Source organism: Dermacentor albipictus, unplaced genomic scaffold (assembly GCF_038994185.2).
Source record: "Dermacentor albipictus isolate Rhodes 1998 colony unplaced genomic scaffold, USDA_Dalb.pri_finalv2 scaffold_12, whole genome shotgun sequence".
NCBI lineage: Eukaryota > Metazoa > Arthropoda > Arachnida > Ixodida > Ixodidae > Dermacentor > Dermacentor albipictus.
The window spans coordinates 12,656,006-12,675,028 of NW_027225566.1; the positions used below are offsets into that span (position 1 = coordinate 12,656,006).

At 47.5% G+C, this 19,023-nt stretch overlaps 1 protein-coding gene across 1 annotated transcript in view; it reads right to left on the reverse strand.

Moving 5' to 3' along the window:
* The window catches only part of LOC139051560 (uncharacterized), a 68,908-nt gene that overhangs the window by 16,851 nt on the left and 33,034 nt on the right, over positions 1-19,023 (reverse strand). The window lies entirely within an intron of this gene.

A 19,023-nucleotide genomic window follows, 5' to 3' on the forward strand; every position in this document is an offset into this window, starting at 1 on the left:
GCCGGCCTTGCCAAATTGACCTGTAACACACCGCCAGGAAATGACAAGGTGACGAACAAGATCATACGAAACCTCCCAGACAAGGCCCTGAATGGACTCCTCGACTACATGAATAACTGCTGGGAAAACGTTGTGCACCCGGCAGAATGGAAGCACGCAAAAGTAATTATGATCCCAAAACACAACAAGCCACTACGAATCAGCAACTTACGGCCCATCTCCCTTACTTCCTGCGCTGGAAAGCTGCTCGAACACATGGTTCACGATCGGCTCACCACATACCTCGAAGACTCAGGACTCATGCCCGACACTATGTTTGGCTTCCGACAGCTCCTCTCAGCTCAAAGAAGACCACTTGGACCACCTAGAATGCCACAAAAAGTTCTCAATTTTACCAATAGATGTAACAGGAGCCTTCCATAATGTCAAGCATGAAGCAATCCTCCAAAATCTCCAAGATACAAACTGCGGAATTCGGACCTACCAGTACGTACACGGCTTTCGCAAAGATCCCACGGCCACGATGGGTATAGGCAACATCCGAAGCGACAAGCTCGAAATGCCCAACAAAGGAACTCCACAAGGATCACTCATTTCACCTTTGTTGTTCAATCTCGCAATGATTAAGCTCCCACAACAACTCGATGGCATCGAAGATTTAAGCCATGCAATATACGCCGATGATATACCGTTATGGACAAAAGTGTCCACAACCGGCCAACACCAAACTACCCTCCAAGAGGCCATCGACCAGGTAGAACAGTACCTCTTAAAATGCGGTCTCCAGTGCGCCCCCGAAAAATCAGAGCTACCTATACTCAAAGCAAGGACCCGGGGAAGACCACCAGCCTACGTCGCTCCAGATCCCAACGTCAGACTCAATGGAATCGATATCCCTCAAGTTGGCTCCCTCCACGCCCTTGGCCTCACAATACATAAAAACGGTTCTGGGGCAGCTACACTTCCGAAGCTTCAGAAGACCCTAACACAAGTAACCCATCTCATTCGGCGTATAACCACCCAAAGAAGAGGACTTAAAGAGCAAGAAACCGTCCAATTAATCCAAGCACTCCTTATAAGCCGGATCACATATGTCACCCCGTATCTACTCCTCAAAAACGCTGAAATTGAAAAACTCAACATCATCATCAGAAGAGCAATCAAGAGCGCACTAGCACTCCCGAGTACGACCTCAACCACGACACTCCTCAAACTTGGCCTCCATTACACCTGGAAAGAAATGAGCGAAGCGCACAGAGCCAGCCAGCTGGAACGCCTTAAGCTGACTCAAAGAGGCAGAGCAGTACTTCGCAAGCTCGCATACAGCGAAAACTTCATAGCAGACTCAGACGCGAAATCCAGATTGCCGCCACATCTTCGTGACTCTATCTGAGTCGCTCCAATACCTCGCAACATGCATGCAACATACCACAAAGACCGAAGACAAGCAAGAGTTAGAGCGCTCAGCAAGAAATACTCAAAGAACCCCAACGCGAGATAACCAGATGCGGCAAAATACCCAGGTAGAAGAGCATACGCAATTACCGTGACCAACAACCAAGAAAAGGAGCTAATCGCTGCCACCATACCGGCCAGAAATCCAGAAACGGCGGAGGAAGTGGCCATCGTCCTCGGCATTGCCACATGCAAAGACACAGCAATAATCTCAAGCGACTCGCAAACAGCATGTAGAAACTTACGAAAAGGCCGAATTTCGGCCGCTGCAGTGAAGATTCTAAAAGAAATAACAAGATGCCAAGAACTACCCGAGAACTACGTCGCATGGACCCCAGGCCATGAACACCTGGCAGGAAACGAAGCAGCACATGCTGTCGCCCGAGAGCATACCATCCGGGATTTCCTGCCGCACGGTCTCCGGAAAGCGACGAGGATGTAGTACATTCCCATCAGCTACGCCGTAATGTTGCAACATTAGCGACTGGAAAGAAGACAATATCCTCTACCTCATCCAAAATTAAGTAAGGAGGAAGCCACCGCCCTTCGCAGACTACAAACAAATACGTATGTACATGGAATTATTATGCACCGAATGCACCCCACCAAACTCTCATATCTATGCCGGTATTGTGGCGTACCAGAGACGCTCCTACACACGGTGTTGGTGTGCCCACACCGCGAGAAAAACAGTCAAGATGATGCCTCAGAACCGCTACAAGCGATCGAAGAAACGTGGGAGGCAATGTTAAAGGCGCAGAGCCTGGAAGATCAGCGAAGTCTGGTGGACCGGGCCCGGGCTGCAGCATTAGCCAACGGCTTTCTGGACTAAGATAGCCGCCCACCTAGGGCGAAGAAAGGACACTTTCTCGCTGTTCCTTACAATAAACGTTCATTCCTCCTCCTCACCTCGGAAGGCAAGAACCCTGTGCGCACCAGCCCGGAGGTCGATGGGGCTCCCTGTCGGATTTGGCTGCGCTCGCTGTTGCCAGCGCTGGAAGGGGCCGGGGAGGCCGGCGCAGCCTTTGCTGCGCCGAACTGCGGGGCCGCTATCGGTCCTGCGGGATCACTGCGTGTAGCGCAGGTTGCCGCAGATAACTCTTGTGGTGCCGGCAGCCCAAGGGTAGCCTGGCTTGTTTGCTGGTTGGATGGAGTAGACTTACCTACTTCCACCAGGGGGCAGGAGCCAAAGGTACCTGCTCGCTGTACGCGGGCTGGGCACTTGGCAATGGCTGCTGCGACGCTGCCCCCCGACGCGATGCACCAGCGAAAAAAAATATTTATGGGGATTCTAGAAACAACTTTTCTACCGCGCTGCACTGACAGGCCCCACACATACCTACGACACATAGGCGACATGTCCATAATATGGGGACATGGTCAAGATCGTCTAGATAAATATGCAGCATTTCTAAACTCTTTATATCTAACAATAAAATTAGCATCAGAATCTTCAACTAAGCCCATTATTTGTTGTGTCCATCCTGGACACAACAATATACATTGACAATGAGGCACTAAAGACAATGCTATGTTTGAAACCTTTCGACAGTCAACAGTACCTACATTATTGGGGGCGAGCTCTACCACTACAAAAGTTGGCGCCACTGTCGGTGTCACGTGGCATGAGCGATCACGTGGACACAGCTGCCGCGTCGGCTGCTTCAGAAGCGCCGAAGCGAGCGGAAAACGAAAGTTTAAAGTCCCATCTTGGCCGCGGTTCTGATTAAGAGGTGAGGCTTCACCGCCTTGGGTGTCTGCTTGACAACATTTGAAAGTACTATAATAGGTAGCGGCTGCCTTTGGAGGCGTGTAGCATGGTAGGCTAATGCTCGGTACCGCAGTGCCGGACGTACGCGTCGGAGCCTGGTGTCAGCCTTATTTACACGTAGCCGCAGGGCAAGGAGCTGCGTGAAGCTTGGCTAGCGAAACTTAGAACCGGCAGACAGCCATCGGCTACCACTCGGATATACAGCAAGCACAGACGCGAGGAACATTTCTGCTACGGCGCTGGGACTGCGTGATGTTCGGTGAGTAGCAGAAAACGAGCATTGAGAGAAACGCTCGCCCGCACCCGCTGCCCGGCTAAGACCATGGTGGTTTGGTATATGAAATTTTGATTATAGATACTTGCAAGTTCACTGGAACGGAAAGGGAGCGGTAAGACGCACATTAAAATAAAGGCGTGGCATATGGTCATGTTTGTGTTATGAATTATTGCACTGGATTACAAAAAAGAAGCAGAGGGAAATCGCACACTGAGAAGACCAATAAACGCAGAGCGCGAGGCAACTTGAGAAATAACGTTGAAATGTCCAAGAATTTAGAACACAAAAAAAGTTTGAATCGTCGAAGCGTCACATCACAGTCGCCGTAAGCGTCGAAGTCTATAACAAAATTATTTTTTAACAGTTTCGATAGCGTCCGCGCAACAGTGGTTGCTACTGTACTGTCAAATGCTCATATGCTATGGCCGAAAGCTCATGGCACTGCGCGAAAACGCGTTCGCAGCGAAAGCAAAACATTGTGTGCGGACAGGCATGCAGACGCGCAGTCGGTCGCTGCGCACCCGTGCGATCGCTGCACTGAGGCTTCATTCTGTTATGTCCCATTTGGTTATACAGGCAACCCACTATGAAAACATATTTCACATAGTTTACTCTTAGCGATTGCCTACTTTTCATGCAAGAAGCCGGTTCGGTAGGCTCCATCGCGACAACCGCGCACAGTGTCGTTCACTGTGCGTATTCGGTAGAGAGATAGCGTCTGTAAACGATTCTGTGCTTTCAGTTTGCCCAAGATTATTATATCGACAGTCAAAAAACTTCCTTCGTTTTGAGAGTACCTATATAAATGTCCTGGAGGGCTGCCGCGTGGTGTTTTTATTGAGCGCCGGAAGCGAAACCTATGAGGAGCACGCCACGTGATCCCTCGTACTAAGCAAGCCAGGCGCTTCCAACAGATGGCGACTCCGTAACTCCTCGCCCCCAATATGAGCCACCATCCCAGACATCGCAAACAAGGCATCTTTAAAGGCAAAGCCACGTGACTACGTCACATTTGCATTGAAAGCCAAGACTTCCTAGACATACTCTATCACCTTGAAGAAACCCTATCGAACAGAAACCGCCCATACAGTGACCTCCAAAACCCTACACCATTGCAACCAAACTTAATTGAGCCGAGGTCATGAAGCCCCGCCCGAGGATCACAAGAACAACAACACCTCTTCTTGGTACTAAATTCTCAAACACACTCCAAAACGTTAACAACATCCTCCTTAAATACTACCCTATTCTCACCAGGAGCCAGAAACTTAATATAATGTTTCCCGACGCGCCCAGAGTAGCTTACAGACGCAACACTAAATTTAGCTTACCCCGCACCTGCACGACAATCTCACGCGAAGGGCGAGTCAGTAAGACCAGCAACTATTTACACGTTATGAATACAACAGCGGTTGCAGCGCTGACCGGTTCGATTCACAGCGCGGGCCCACTTTGCTCTTCCTCCTCTTTTCTCGAGTGATGGCGCCCACGCGCCTCGTTCAAACAAGCAAATATCACACGCCCATAGCAATATTCTTGTCTATGCCAAACTAAGGACACATGCGAAGTTTGGAACCGGTCCCTGCGGCCGCTCCAAGTGCTCTCCATGCAAAGATATTCAATCTACTACTACAGTAAAACGTACAGCGTCGAAGTACTCACACAAGATAACTTCGGGTTTCACCTGCACATCAAGCAACGTAGTGTATTGTCTAGGATGTGCTGCTTGTAGCAAACAATATATAGGTGAGAATAGACTACAAATGTATACAAGACTCAACGGTCAGCACGCGGATACAAAACACAATTTACCTATAGCAGTAGCTAGCCACTTCAATGAACATGGTCATATATCCTACAAAGCAAGGCTCTATATACCACAAACAAATTTTCGTTTACCTAGCGAAAGGAAATATACGGAATCACACCTCATGCACAAGTTAAATTGCCTACACCCGACTGGAGTTATTTTGGCACGTGGCATCTTAGAATCTTTAAAAGCGGTAACCTAAGTCTGAAATTATCATATCATCAACCTAGGCACAAAACACATTATGTCACCAGCTAACCTTAATTAGTGAGCTCACCTATCCCACCACTTCGAAAACTTTTTTCCTGCCTACAACTCAATTTATTATAGTCTTTCATGTTTTTACGTTTATATCAACTTTTTTATACCCCCTTTCCAAAGTACACCAGCCCCCACCCGCTTCTGCGCAGGTCACCCTCCTATTTGCTATTCCGGTTTCGATTCACCCCCATTTTTTGTCTGTTTTAAATATTTATATATATATTTGAAACAGCCTTACCAACACATTCCAAAGTCCCAGAAGCCAGGATACGTTTTTGGCAACTCAGCCACACAGGTTATCGCCATTTCTCTATACCGTCGTAACGACACCTACGTTGACCTACTGGGGCTAACGTACCTTGAAATACCATGCCGCTGCCTTCCAGTTACCCAATGCATTGCACCCCAGACTCGTTGTCACCATCTTAACGCCTTCAAAATTACTCGACGCATTTGCTGCTACGCTACTAAAGTCACTCTTTCAACTGATGTCTTTTTGAGTCTTTATTGTTACTCGCGCAGTGACCCCTGACCGGCTCTCCTACAGCCAGAAAAACATGCCACCAACGACACCCGTGAATGCTCCCTAACCTCTCACTTCCCCAACACCTTCCCATGCCACTCTTTTTCCTTTCCTTTTCGTTATTCTTCCTCTTTGTGTCCCCCATTTTGTTTCTTTGTTTCTCTCCTTTCTCCCAGCCTTCCCACTATTCTGCTCTGTCTCCTCCTCTTGGGAACCACGCTCACAGACGTCAGGCGACAATGCTCATTCTCGTTGAAGTCTCTCCCTTTACAACCAGGCACCACCGACCACAGCTGTGCGTGACGTCACTGTACTAATCCTTTAAATCTAACATGCCGAGGATGAGGAGGCGGTTACTGACGAAGGTAGGTACCCCTATCGAAACGTTGGCCAGCCTTTGTGAGGCACGTTATCCCTGTTTATTACCTTTATACCACACTGTGGTATTCCATCTGTTAGCCCATTTCTTGATTTTGAACAAAAATATTGAGTACCTTAACAGACAAAGTATAAGAGTGGGGTTGAAGATCAGTATGCCGAAGAGAGAGAATGCTCAATAATGGAGCAAGGGAACAAGAGTTGAAGATCGCCAGTGAGCCTCTACAGTCTGTCGAGTACGTTTACCTAGGTCAACTACACACATGGGACCCGGAGCGTGAGCAAGAAATTTACAGAATATAAATGGGTTAGAGGAAATACGGCAAACATTGTTAGATCCTGGCTGCAATCTTACCACTATCATTGAAAAGAAACATATACAATCAGTGCATTCTACCAGTGCTAAAATTCGGAGCAGGAACTTGGAGATTGACAAAAAAGCTCGAGAACATGTAAAGGACCGCGTGAAGAGCGATGGAAGAATGTTAGGCGTAACCTTAAGAGACAGGAAGACAGTATGTATCACAGAGACAACGGGGATAGCCGATATTCTAATTGACATTAAGAGAAAGAAATGGAGCTGGGCAAGCCATATGATGCAAATGATAGATAACCGGTGGACCATTAGGGCTACATAATGGGGTCCAAGAGAAGGGAAGTGCAGTCGAGGACAGCAGAACATTAGGCGGGGTGATGACAAACAAACAAACACACTTTATTCAAGCATCACAGGATCTTTGGGAGCGCGGACAGAAAGCCTTCAACAAGCTTGACTGGGTTCGTGCCCCCTAGAAATGGCATACAGCGAGAAGAGCGTGGTCTAATTAAACAGGTTACAGACCAGTGGTACCTTAGCACTGAGAGGAAACGTAGAAAACAATTACGTTTGCCCAGCGCAACAATGAAGTCAACCATATAAAACATACATGGGCTATGCTAAATATCAGTTTTTACAGAATATATAAATACAAGAATAAGCTTACCAACGAAGTAAGAATACAGAATTAATAGCTATAGGATATACAAAGATATGGGTAATAGGTAATGCCAATAGAAAAGAACAAAAAAAAGAGTTACTTATGCAGATTCAACATCGCATGAACAGTAGAGCTTACAGAATGGGATGAGAATCACAAGTATCGTATGCGCAAAATTTTGTAGGATATTTCGGAAATATCAATGTTACTAATTGACAATTCATTTAGTAAAGATGCCAATCGAGATTTTAGCACTTCTTTTGCATAATTGCTTCAGTATGTTTCCACTTCGCGCTTTTCAGGATTACGTATATTGTATAAAGGATGATTTTCTTGAAGTCCCGCCAAACTATATAATGTATTAGTATGCTTAAATGAGTATGCGTATGGTACATTGTGTCGAGCACAGCTGTAGGGATACAATGGTTTCAATCTAATATATGTTGAATTTATGAAATAATCCCGCAGTGTGCAAGTCAGGAGAAGTTTTCAGGCTATACAAACGGCTCGTTTTTGTAGCCGAAGTGTATTTATGTTTTCTAGTGTTGTAGTGGAGCAGACTAGGGCGTTATATTTCATTATCTGGAATATAAAGAATTATATAACAATATATTTACCGAGCCTGGGAAAGATGAACACTGACGGCGCAGAAAGCATAGAAAGCATATAGAAAGCAGAAAGGGTTGAGGCCAATTTAACTAATACAAAGCACTTTGTCGAAATCAAATCTAGTGTATCTAGGATGCTCAGCGTTACATCCGGTGTTCCCCAGGGGAGTGTTTTGAGACCATTATTATTTTTTATATATGTATATGTTTTAGTGCAAGTAATCGCTGACTCAGTGTCTATTAAACTTTTTGCTGACGATTGTATTGTGTTTAAAGAAATAACTTGCCATGAAGATCATAAGCTATTACAGCGAACTCTCAGCCACATTGAATGCTTGTGCGCAGAATGGGACATGGAACTAAACGTTAACAAAACAGTCTTAATAAATTTAATGCGGAAAACCAATCCTAGCGTGTTCACTTACACTCTCCATGGCTCTCACATTCAAGCAGTAACTAAATATAAGTATTTAGGGATTACTCTTTCCAGTGATATGACATGGGTAGCGCACATCTCTGCAATTAGCGCAACAGCTTTTCGCCAACTATGTTTTTTAAAAAAGGAAGCTTAGAAAGGCAACGGTGAATGTTAAACTTCAAGCATACAATGCCCTTGTCAGACCTAAATTGGAGTATGCATCCGTTGTATGGGATCCCCACACAAAAAAGTATATACACTGCTTAGAACGCCTGCAAAGGAAAGCAATCAGATTATATTTATTAAATATAAAAGGCTGGATTCTCCAACTAAGCTCATGATTGCGCATAACATTTCCACCTAGCTGCACGCAGAAAAATCAGTCGACTAAAACTCTTGCATATTATTTTGTCTGAAAAAATAAATATATCGGTACCCCCATAATTAAAGTCCACCACAAGAAGACCAACATGTAACACTCACAAACATCACTACAACCAATTTTTGCCAAAACAGAGGATCTTAAGCAGAGTTTTTTACCACGCACAGTTTCGGATTCGTACAGTCTACCTGAGTTTGTTTGTCAGGCTTAACATTTTGGCGAAGCCCTTGAACTACACCTGTCTTAAATATCAACGTAGTTAAACTGTTATTTCTGGTGCAAGTTCTGTTGTAAATTATTTATGTGCTGTTCTTTTTACGTGTGTGTACGATAAATACCGTCCCACTGAAACCGTTGTATTATATTGTCGTGCAAATGTTGTTGGAAATTATTTCTGTGCTGTTCTTTTCCCATTTCATTGTAATTCCATTCCTGCTTGGGCCACATTGGGCTGCAGTATTGTGAAATAAATAAATAAATAAAAGTTGTACGAGAAAGTTTCCCGACAAGGTAATTAACATGATCGTCAGGTGACATGTTTCCTCAAAAGTGAATTCCTAAGGTTTTCAAAAAGCAAACAACTTTTACTTCACGGTTAGCTATCATGAGGGTAGAAGATGGAAACACTTTTGACTCGGGTGGAACATTGCAGCTTTAGTCTTTTGAACACTTATTTGAATCGTTTTCAAGAGCCGAAGTATTAATTAGCGCTAAAGTCTTCTTGGCTCTTTCAGCCAACTAGACACTTGAAACCGCTGAAAAGAATGAACTTGTGTCATCGGCGTATATGATGTATTTTGACGCATTATCAATATTCGAGAGTTTATTAATGTTTAGTATGAAAAGGAAAGGGCCCAATATGCTCCCTTGAGGAACGCCTGAAGTTAGCGGTTTTACTGAAGGATGATGTCGGTTAATGTCAACGAGTTGTGAAGAACTCAAAGACTATACTTTCCCATGGTAACCGTAGTGCTCAATTTGCTGAATACGTGTGTGATGATTGATGAGATCGGCAAACTTTACTGAAGTCTAGGAAAACTCCCAGAACCGTATTTTTTAATTTCAAAATTTTCTAGTACAAATTCCTTCTCAGTGAGGAGTGCTAGTTCAGTCGACATGTTTGAGCGGAAACCAGACTGTGACGAAAAAGTATTTGGTGATGATCAGAAAAACGTGTTATGTGCTTAAGGATTATTTTTCAAAACCTTTAGCGCACACAGGCAAAATGGAAAGGGGCCGATAATTGGAGTACACCGTTACTGAACTCGAGTGCCTAGCAGTCGTATTCGCCATTGAGAAGTTTCGTCCGTATCTACATGGCCGCGCATTAGCGATAGTGACTGACCATCATTCACTCTATTGGCTGGTTGGGCTGCGTGATCCGTCGGGTCAGTTGGCCCGCTGGGCTTTGCACCTTCAAAAGCACAGCTTTTCCGTTAACTACAAGAGCGGGCGCTGTCACACGGATGCTGATTGCCGATCCCGTCTCCCTTTGCCTCAAACTAGAGCTGAGGATGATGACTTCGATGACTACCTAGTTTCCATCTCTTCCGTCTTTCCAGACCTGCGTACCTTCGAGAGCGAGCAACGTTGCGACCCTACCTTGAAATCCCTACGGGCAGCTGCACGTGAGCCAGCAGGAACAACACCCTTTACGTTTCGTAATGGTTTGCTGTACAAAAAAAATTACTCGGCGGATGGTCCCCCATTTGCTTCTAGTTGTGCCCGAAAATCTGCGCCCTGCTGTCCTTCATTCCACGCATCACGATATCACGTCCGGGCACCTTGACTTTGCAGGCACACTCCACCGACTTAGATAGAGATTTTTCTGGCCCAAGCTCTGGAACACAACGAAACAGTATGTCGCCCGCTGTACTGTTTGCCAGCGCCACAAGCGAACGACGACGGCCCCAGCAGGCTATTTACAACCAGTTAGACCACCGATGCTACCCTTTGAAAAAGTCGGCATCGACTTGCTTGGCCCACTCCCAAAGACGTCAGCTGGCTACCGCTGGATTATAGTATGCATAGATTACCTTACTCGCTACACGGAAACGGCGGCACTTCCATCCGCAACAGCAGCAGATGTCTTTTCGTTTTTGTTGCATCACGTCATACCATGGCGCTCCCCGGGTTGTCATCAGTGACCGTGGACGGCAATTCACCGCCGACGTCGTTGAAGAACTTTTACGGCTTTGTGGTTCTGCATATCGGCATTCCACTCCCTACCACCCGCAAACCAATGGCCTCACGGAGCGGACGAATCGAACCCTTACCAACATGTTATCAATGTATGTCGTTGCTGACCACCAGAATTGGGACGCCGCCTTACCTTTTGTAACGTGCGCGTACAATAGTGCCAAGCACGAAGTTACTGGATATGCGCCGTTCTTTTTGCTGTACGCACGCGCTCCCCAGAGCTTTCTGGACACTATTCTACCTTTATCGTGCCAAGAAGATCCTTCCATCGCCCGAACTCTGTGTCGTGCTGAGGAAGCACGTCGACTGGCACATCTTAGGATGTTGTCCTCACAAGGCAACAGCAAGATTCGCTATGATGCTCGGTATATCTTTGTCAGCTTTACTCCCGGTGATTATGCTTGGTTGTGGACACCTGTTCACAAAAAGGGATTGTACCGCAATTTTCTCGCCACTTACACGGGACCATTCGTTATACTCAGCCGCTTGAGTGATGTGAACTATGTCGTCACCAAAGTGACGGCAAGTAATCGGCGTTCACGTGCGACGCAAGTTGTTCACGTCGCCAGACTCAAGCAGTACAATCACAGGTCCCTTTTACTCGCTCAGCGAGCTTCATCTGCCCCCGGGGAATAGGTCGCAGCAATGCGTGACTGAGGCAGATAAAGAAGAAGAAGAGTGTGCGCGCGTGATCTCGGGGTACTCTGCGCCGGCTGGGCCTATCCTGCAGCTTCCATCTCGGACCTCGTTTCACCCTGTAAATAAACATCATTGGTACCAATATCATCCTTGTTCCCATTTTTATAAATTACGACAATCCTAGCGCATAGCATGTTACGTGGAAAAATGCCAGACAGTAAACAATTGTTAAACATGTGTGTTAGACAGTGTCAAATTATATCAGCAGTGCACTTGACTGGACCTATCTGCAGGCGAAATAGGTCTTCATGTTTACTGTTTAATAATAGCAATGCTGTAGTAACGTCTTTCTCTACGACTGGTTTTAGAAATATTGTGTATTGGTTTTGTGCTCGCATATAGCACAAGCTATATAGTTGCCCAGTATTGGGGTCACTGAAAGAAAGTAGTCATTCAACGCGTTAGCTAGATTAACGCCATTTAGATCCGCCTCATCTTTCACAATTTTTGTAATTTCGTCTTGTAATCGTCATATTTCCTAGAAGTTAGGAAATTCGCAGGCGCTAGTTGTAATCGGTTGGCGCAGGACAGGGTTAATTGGAGATCGCAGGGAGAGGCCTTCGTCTCTCAGTGGACATCTTCACGTTAAATTTAACCCGTTTGCCCACAACCGCTGTCGGTAATATAGCAGTAGCGTATACTTGCCGCCTCACGTAGCGTATTCCCTATCCGCCCATTCCCCCTTGTATGGGAATCGCGAGCGAAGGGTGGGGATGATGTTCACCTATTTCACGACTGCGTCGGTTCTACCCGTTGTATACATTTTCTCTCCTCGCCTCTTTACCATTCTGTCTGGCTTCTATCTGGACTTCCGCGCCAGTAGAATGGTAAGAGCTGCAATTTCTGCAACGCCTTTGCGGGAGTCACGTATAGTTACAGATGTGAAGAGGCTAATGCGGCGACGCCGAAAGAGCTTCAGAAGGCATTGTGTATCACAGGTTGCAGAGGTTGCAAATGAGTTTCTCGCGTTGCTTTTCCTGTCTGCCGCACTCCTGTCCTATATACACATGCTTTGAACCCCCCCCGCCCCCCGATGAAGTGTGCCAGACAGCAGCAACAGTAGCAGCAGCGGAATAGTCGAAGGAAGAGGCAAAAAATTAAAATAAAGAAAAAAGATGACATTCAGAGTAACAGCAATGCACAAAAACGTGCAAATGGGCAAAAACCCTTCAATGAACTACGGTGCTCCTGTATTAAAATGCTCAAGCATCTTCCAGTGCGACCGGTATACTGTAGGCCACCAGACAAAGGAATCGGATGAATATAATTTTGTGTGTAAGGAACAAACTGCATGCCATCTTACACTTTGCAGTCCCTCCTATTTAGACACCTCTTGTGAAGAACGCACTTGTCCACTGCTTTACACTTAATTATTTATTTATTTATTTATTTGAGTACCCTAAGGGCCCGTTAGGGCATTAGTTAGGGGAGCGACGAAAAAGTTCAAGCATGAGTGAAATGTCTACAATGCAAACATATCACGGCATTAGGAACCATAAAAATGATCTAAACATCTAGCAGAAGCAAACAAAAAAGAAAGAAAAGGGTAACGAAGTTTGTACAATGTTTAGTAGCGCGAAACACGCATAAGAACCTAAAATGCGATGGAAACAATCAGTACCATCAGAACACGAGTTTAAGTATACAATCGAATGATGATATAGGTAAACAGCCTACACAGGTACATATCCGTTGAAACGGAATGAATTTTATACAATGCCAAGCACATGAAAACACTGTTTAGTGTTACGTTTCGCCTATGACGCGCGGTGTAGCCGGCGCGGATTCAACGGACGCCGGGGCTTCGTTCAAAGCGGCGGACATTTTGGCCCGTTCGGAGCGGCCGCGACGCATCCCCGCCGAGCGCGTCCCGGCATGTTCAGTGCCACGTGTCTTTGTGTGTGCGTGTGTGTGTGTGTGTGCTCACGCTTGTGAAAGCGCGGCAGCCAGGGAGAGGAGCTCCCCAAGTGTGAAGCGAGGAGGTCTGACCGGCGCCGGCCCGTCTGATGCGTCACTACACTCGTCTCTACCTGTCTCTCAGTCCGTTCGTGCTTCGCGGTCACGTGGTGTCATCCCGTGACCTTCCTTCTTGCCCGCGACGCCAAGAGTATAAAAGCAGCTGCTCCCGGACGCCAAGAGAGAGGCTCCAATTTCTTCTGTTGAGTAACGTGCTCTCCCGTCTCTCCACTTCGGTCGACCTGACCGCCCGCTCTTTGCGATGCTAGAATAAACAAGTTGTTCTGTTAGCAGTCGACTCATGCTTTGCCGGGACCTTCGGATGCTTCCAGTGTGCCCCAGGCCGCCAGGCCAACGCTACCCTTGGGGCTTGCGACCCATTTGCAACAACGGGCGCCAACGGTCCGATTGCAATAACGGGTGTCAGCACTGAGGTTCCAACAGCTGGTGGCAGCGGTGGGATTCCAACAGCTGGTGCCATCGGTGCGGTTACAACAGCTGGTTGCCAGCGGTGAGATCGCGACAACGGAGGCCAGCAGCGAAGATATGCGGTTGACTGTATGCTGAGCAGCACAACGATCATCCGGGAGCAGTGCAACAAGCCCTGTGTGTTGACTGGTTGCCTGCAGCGGAACGACTGCGCTGAATTCTTGGCTGAGAGGTTTGGTGAGTGCGGGACTTTCTTCTTCTGAGTTTTGCCAGGCTTTTGTTAGTGTCAGAAACAGAGCTGGTAATTGTGGTTGTCGTTGCTGCCGGGTTAGTTTGCGGCAAGACAATAGTAGGCAGTAGAGAAAGCAGCATTCAGAGCAGCCATGGATTTGAAGTCGTTGCGCAAACCGAAATTGCTGGAGCTTGCAAGGGAGTTGGGTCTGGATGTCTCAGACAAACTCAGAAAACCAGAACTGCTAAGGGCTATTCTTGAGTTAGGAGCTGAGGATGACGAGCTGTCGGAATGCCTTGAGACCATTGAGGAGAGGGAGACGGCAAAAAGACAGGAGCGCGAACTTAGAGAACGAAAAGAGAAAGATGAGCTTGAACGAAAAGAACGAAAAGAGAAAGATGAGCTTGAACGAAAAGAACGAAAAGAAAAAGAAGAGCGCGACCGTCAACACGCTTTGGAATTGAAGCGTCTCGAGGTGGAGATGGAACGCGCTCGTAATGGAAATCAGGCACACGGTGCAGGAGAACGAGTATTGTTCAAAATGACTGACCTGATGCGGCCGTTTAAGCTTGGAGAGGACATTGGTTTGTTCCTGGTTAACTTTGAGCGAACGTGCGAGAAGCAGGGGTTCTCTCGGGAAACGTGGCCACAGCGCTTGCTCACTTTGTTACCCGGTGAGGCGGCCGACGTAGTCGCTCGCTTGAATAGAGAGGAGGCAGAGGATTTCGACAAAGTGAAATCGAGTCTGCTAAAAAAGTACAGGCTGTCCGCGAAGGCGTTCCGTCGGAAGTTTCAAGAAAATGAGAAAGGCAAAAGTGAGTCATACACAGAGTTTGCCTACAGGCTAATGTCAAACATGCAGGAGTGGCTCAAAGAAGAGAAAGCGTTTGGTGACCACGAGAAAGTTCTGCATTGTTTCGGGCTAGAACAGTATTATAGTCGGTTACCTGAGAACGTGCGGTACTGGGTCTTGGATAGGCCAGACGTTAGTACGGTGGCTAGAGCCGCTGAGTTAGCCGAAGAGTTTGTGACGCGTTGGGCTCGCGGAGCTAAGGACGGTCAAAAGGGTGAATTTGGCTCCAAGTTTGAGAGGCCGAAGTTCACGCCCATGAGAGCAAAGGGGGACACACGTAGTGCGGATGCGAGTGAAAGCAATCCGACCGAGCGTAAGGAGACGGCGGCAGCCGAAGCCGAACGCAGAAAGTGGTTCGAGACGAGGCAAGTGCGCGTGTGTTATACGTGCCAGAAGCCGGGTCACTTTTCGGCGCAGTGTCCGGAAACAAAAACAAAAGTAGTGTTTTTGTCATTATTCAGCACTGACGAGAACATGAAGCTTCTCGAGCCTTACATGCGAGACCTCCTCGTGAACGGGAAGGAGTGCCGAGTGCTTCGCGATTCCGCAGCTACGATGGATGTAGTTCACCCCTCTTACGTAGAACCCGATATGTTCACGGGCGAGTGCGCATGGATCAAGCAAGCCGTGGAAGCTCATAGCGTGTGTCTGCCCGTAGCAAAAGTGCTTATTGAAGGACCTTTCGGAGCACTTGAGACGGAGGCGGGAGTGTCATCTATGCTGCCCCCCCAGTACCCGTACCTATTTTCGAACAGGTCCGATCACCTCCTGCGCGAGAAGGGGCTTTTGTTTGGTGAGGCTAGCGTTCAGGCCTTAACCAGATCGAAGGTTCGGGAGCTCGCTGCAAAGGCGGTAGTTGCGGGGCTGACGTCGTCTAACGATGAGAAAGGGTCAGAGGCGCAGCAAGCTGATATTCAGAGCACGCCCGAACTGAATAAAATTGAGCCTGTAGCGTTAAAGGCACCAGATACTGGAGAGGAAATGCCCGATGCGGGAAAGCTAGAAGAGCTATCTGCTGATTTGCTCATAGCGCCTACATCAGACGGACTTAATAGGTTGCTAAAAGTCAGCCGGTCGGCTTTGATAGCCGAGCAAAAGAAGGATGGCAGCCTAGCAAACATACGCTGCATTGTCAAGGAAGGTATCGCCAAGAAAAATGCTCGCTTTGTGGAAAGAGGTGGGGTCCTGTACCGGAAGTATCTAGACCGCAGGGGAGTGCAGTTCGATCAGCTGATCGTGCCTCAGTGCTACCGTCAGGATCTGTTGCGCTTGTCGCATGGAGGTTCGTGGTCCGGACACCTAGGAGTTAAGAAAACTAAGGACCGTCTCTTGCAAGAGTACTATTGGCCAGGGTGTTTTCGGGACGCAGACCACTTTGTGAAGACATGCGACACCTGTCAGCGGGTGGGCAAACCAGGGGACAAATCGAGGGCGCCGTTGAAGTTGGTACCTATCATTACGGAGCCTTTTAGACGGCTCGTTATTGATACAGTGGGACCTCTGCCGGTAACAGCCACGGGGTGCAGACACATTTTGACTGTGATCTGCCCAGCGACAAAGTTCCCTGAAGCAGTGCCGCTTAAAGAACTCAGCTCAGTTGAGATAGTCAATGCACTACTGTCCATATTTGCGCGAGTTGGTTTTCCTGCGGAAATCCAATCAGATCAGGGCACAGTGTTTACTAGCGCTTTGACGACAGCCTTTCTCGAAAGGTGCGGGGTAAAGCTGCTACACAGCTCAGTGCACCACCCCCAGTCGAATTCCGTTGAGAAGCTCCACTCCGTCATGAAGCGTGTGTTGAGAGCATTGTGTTTTGAACATCAAACTGACTGGGAGCTGTGTCTGCCTGGGGCGATGTTTGCATTACGGACCGCGCCGCATGCGGCTACGGGGTTTTCGCCAGCTGAGCTGGTGTACGGTCGCTCGCTTCGGTCTCCGCTTCGCATGCGTCGAGAATCGTGGGAAGGCAGGGGCGACGACCCAGTCGTGGTGGAGTACGTGCTTAAGCTCCTCGAACGCTTAAGAAGGGCACAGGAGTTGTCAGGTGAAGCAATGGCAAAGGCCCAGCAGAGGGCCAAAGTTTATTATGATCGGACAGCCAGGGCCCGTCGTTTTGAGGTGGGCGATGAGGTCATGATATTGCGCACATCGCTAAAGAACAAGCTCGACGTGCAGTGGGAGGGCCCAGCAAGAATTGTTCAAAAACTGTCGGACGTTAACTACGTGGTGAGTCTGCCAGGAAAACGGAAAGCACAGCAAGTTTACCACTGTAATCTGCTCAAACCCTATAAGCAACGGAAAGCAGTAGTGTGTATGATGGTAAACGCTCCCGAAGAGCTTCCGGTCGAGCTTCCGGGACTAGGCTCAGTGACGAACAGGGAAGACGCCGATCAAGTCATTAGTGACTTAATCAGTAAAGCACCGCTGTCGCCTGAGCAGAAAACCGAACTGCGCCAGCTCTTACAAGAGTTTCAAGGTCAGTTCTCTGAGAGGCTCCGATTTCTTCTATGGAGTAACGTGCTCTCCCGTCTCTCCACTTCGGTCGACCTGACCGGCCGCTCTTTTGCGATGCTAGAATTAGCAGTCGACTCATGCTTTGCCGGGACCTTCGCATGCTTCCAGTGTGCCCCAGGCCGCCAGGCCAACGCTACCCTTGGGGCTTGCGACCCAGTTGCAATAACGGGCGTCAGCACTGAGGTTCCAACAGCTGGTGGCAGCGCTGAGATTCCAACAGCTGGTGCCATCGGTGGGATTCCAACATTAGGCAAATATTCAAGGAAATGTGGGTTCGGACAGGTTGATACACCCTAAAAAGGTTAGCAGTGCTGCGTGAAATGATGATGTTCCGCAAGCGAGACAATGTTTGCAGGTAGCGAGTTCCATTCGGCAATACATAAAACGAGAGGCGAATTTTGATAAGCGTTAGTCCTGGCAAATATAGGTTTTACTTTATGAACATGGTCTCTACGGGTCGAGATGTGGGGAGCGGGAGGAATCTGGGCTCGAGCGAATAGAATATTGCTGTGGTAAAGTCTATGGAAGAAGAAGGACAACCGTAATAATTTCCTGCGCATGTCAAGTGAAGGGAGATTAAGTAATTTCTTTAAGGTGGACACACTTTGATATCGAGAGTATGAAGTTAAGATGAACCGCGCAGCTTTATTTTGAACTGATTCGATTAGGTTCGTGAGATAGGAGTGATGGGGGTGCCAAAATATGGTCGCATATTCTAAAGAAGGCCTGATAAGAGAACTGCATGCGCGAAGTCTGGTTTCTGCGTTAGCGAGGTGTAAGTGCCGTTTCAGGTAACCAATTTTTTGCATGCTTTTGTGGTGATGTGTTCAGTGTGAGCATTGCAGCTTAAATTGGAGGTAAACAGGAAACCCCAATACCTAATTGAAGATATTCCCTTCCCTTTATATTCCCTTCAGCCAATTTGTGCAGGAAAATCCAACCCGGACCTGGAACTTGGTTTCAAATAATTCATTTCCACGCCGGAACGAGAACTGGCATCTCTGGTACATTGTTTCGCCGCTACCTCCCTTATGAACCTCGCAAACGAAGGATCGTGCACCGAGCAATGGAACGAAAAATGATAGGCGTGAAATAGGGGGGCCGCAACAGAATGATATAAGATAAAACAAAGGAAAGTAGCTGGCATTCTAGTCATGAGTAGGAGTACGAAGTTATGTTGCGTAAGTGGTACAATTCCTTAAGCAGGTAACCGGTGGTGCATTATAGCAACAGAATGGCGTCAAGCGAAGCGTAAAAAGTAGTTCACTTGGACAATCTGCG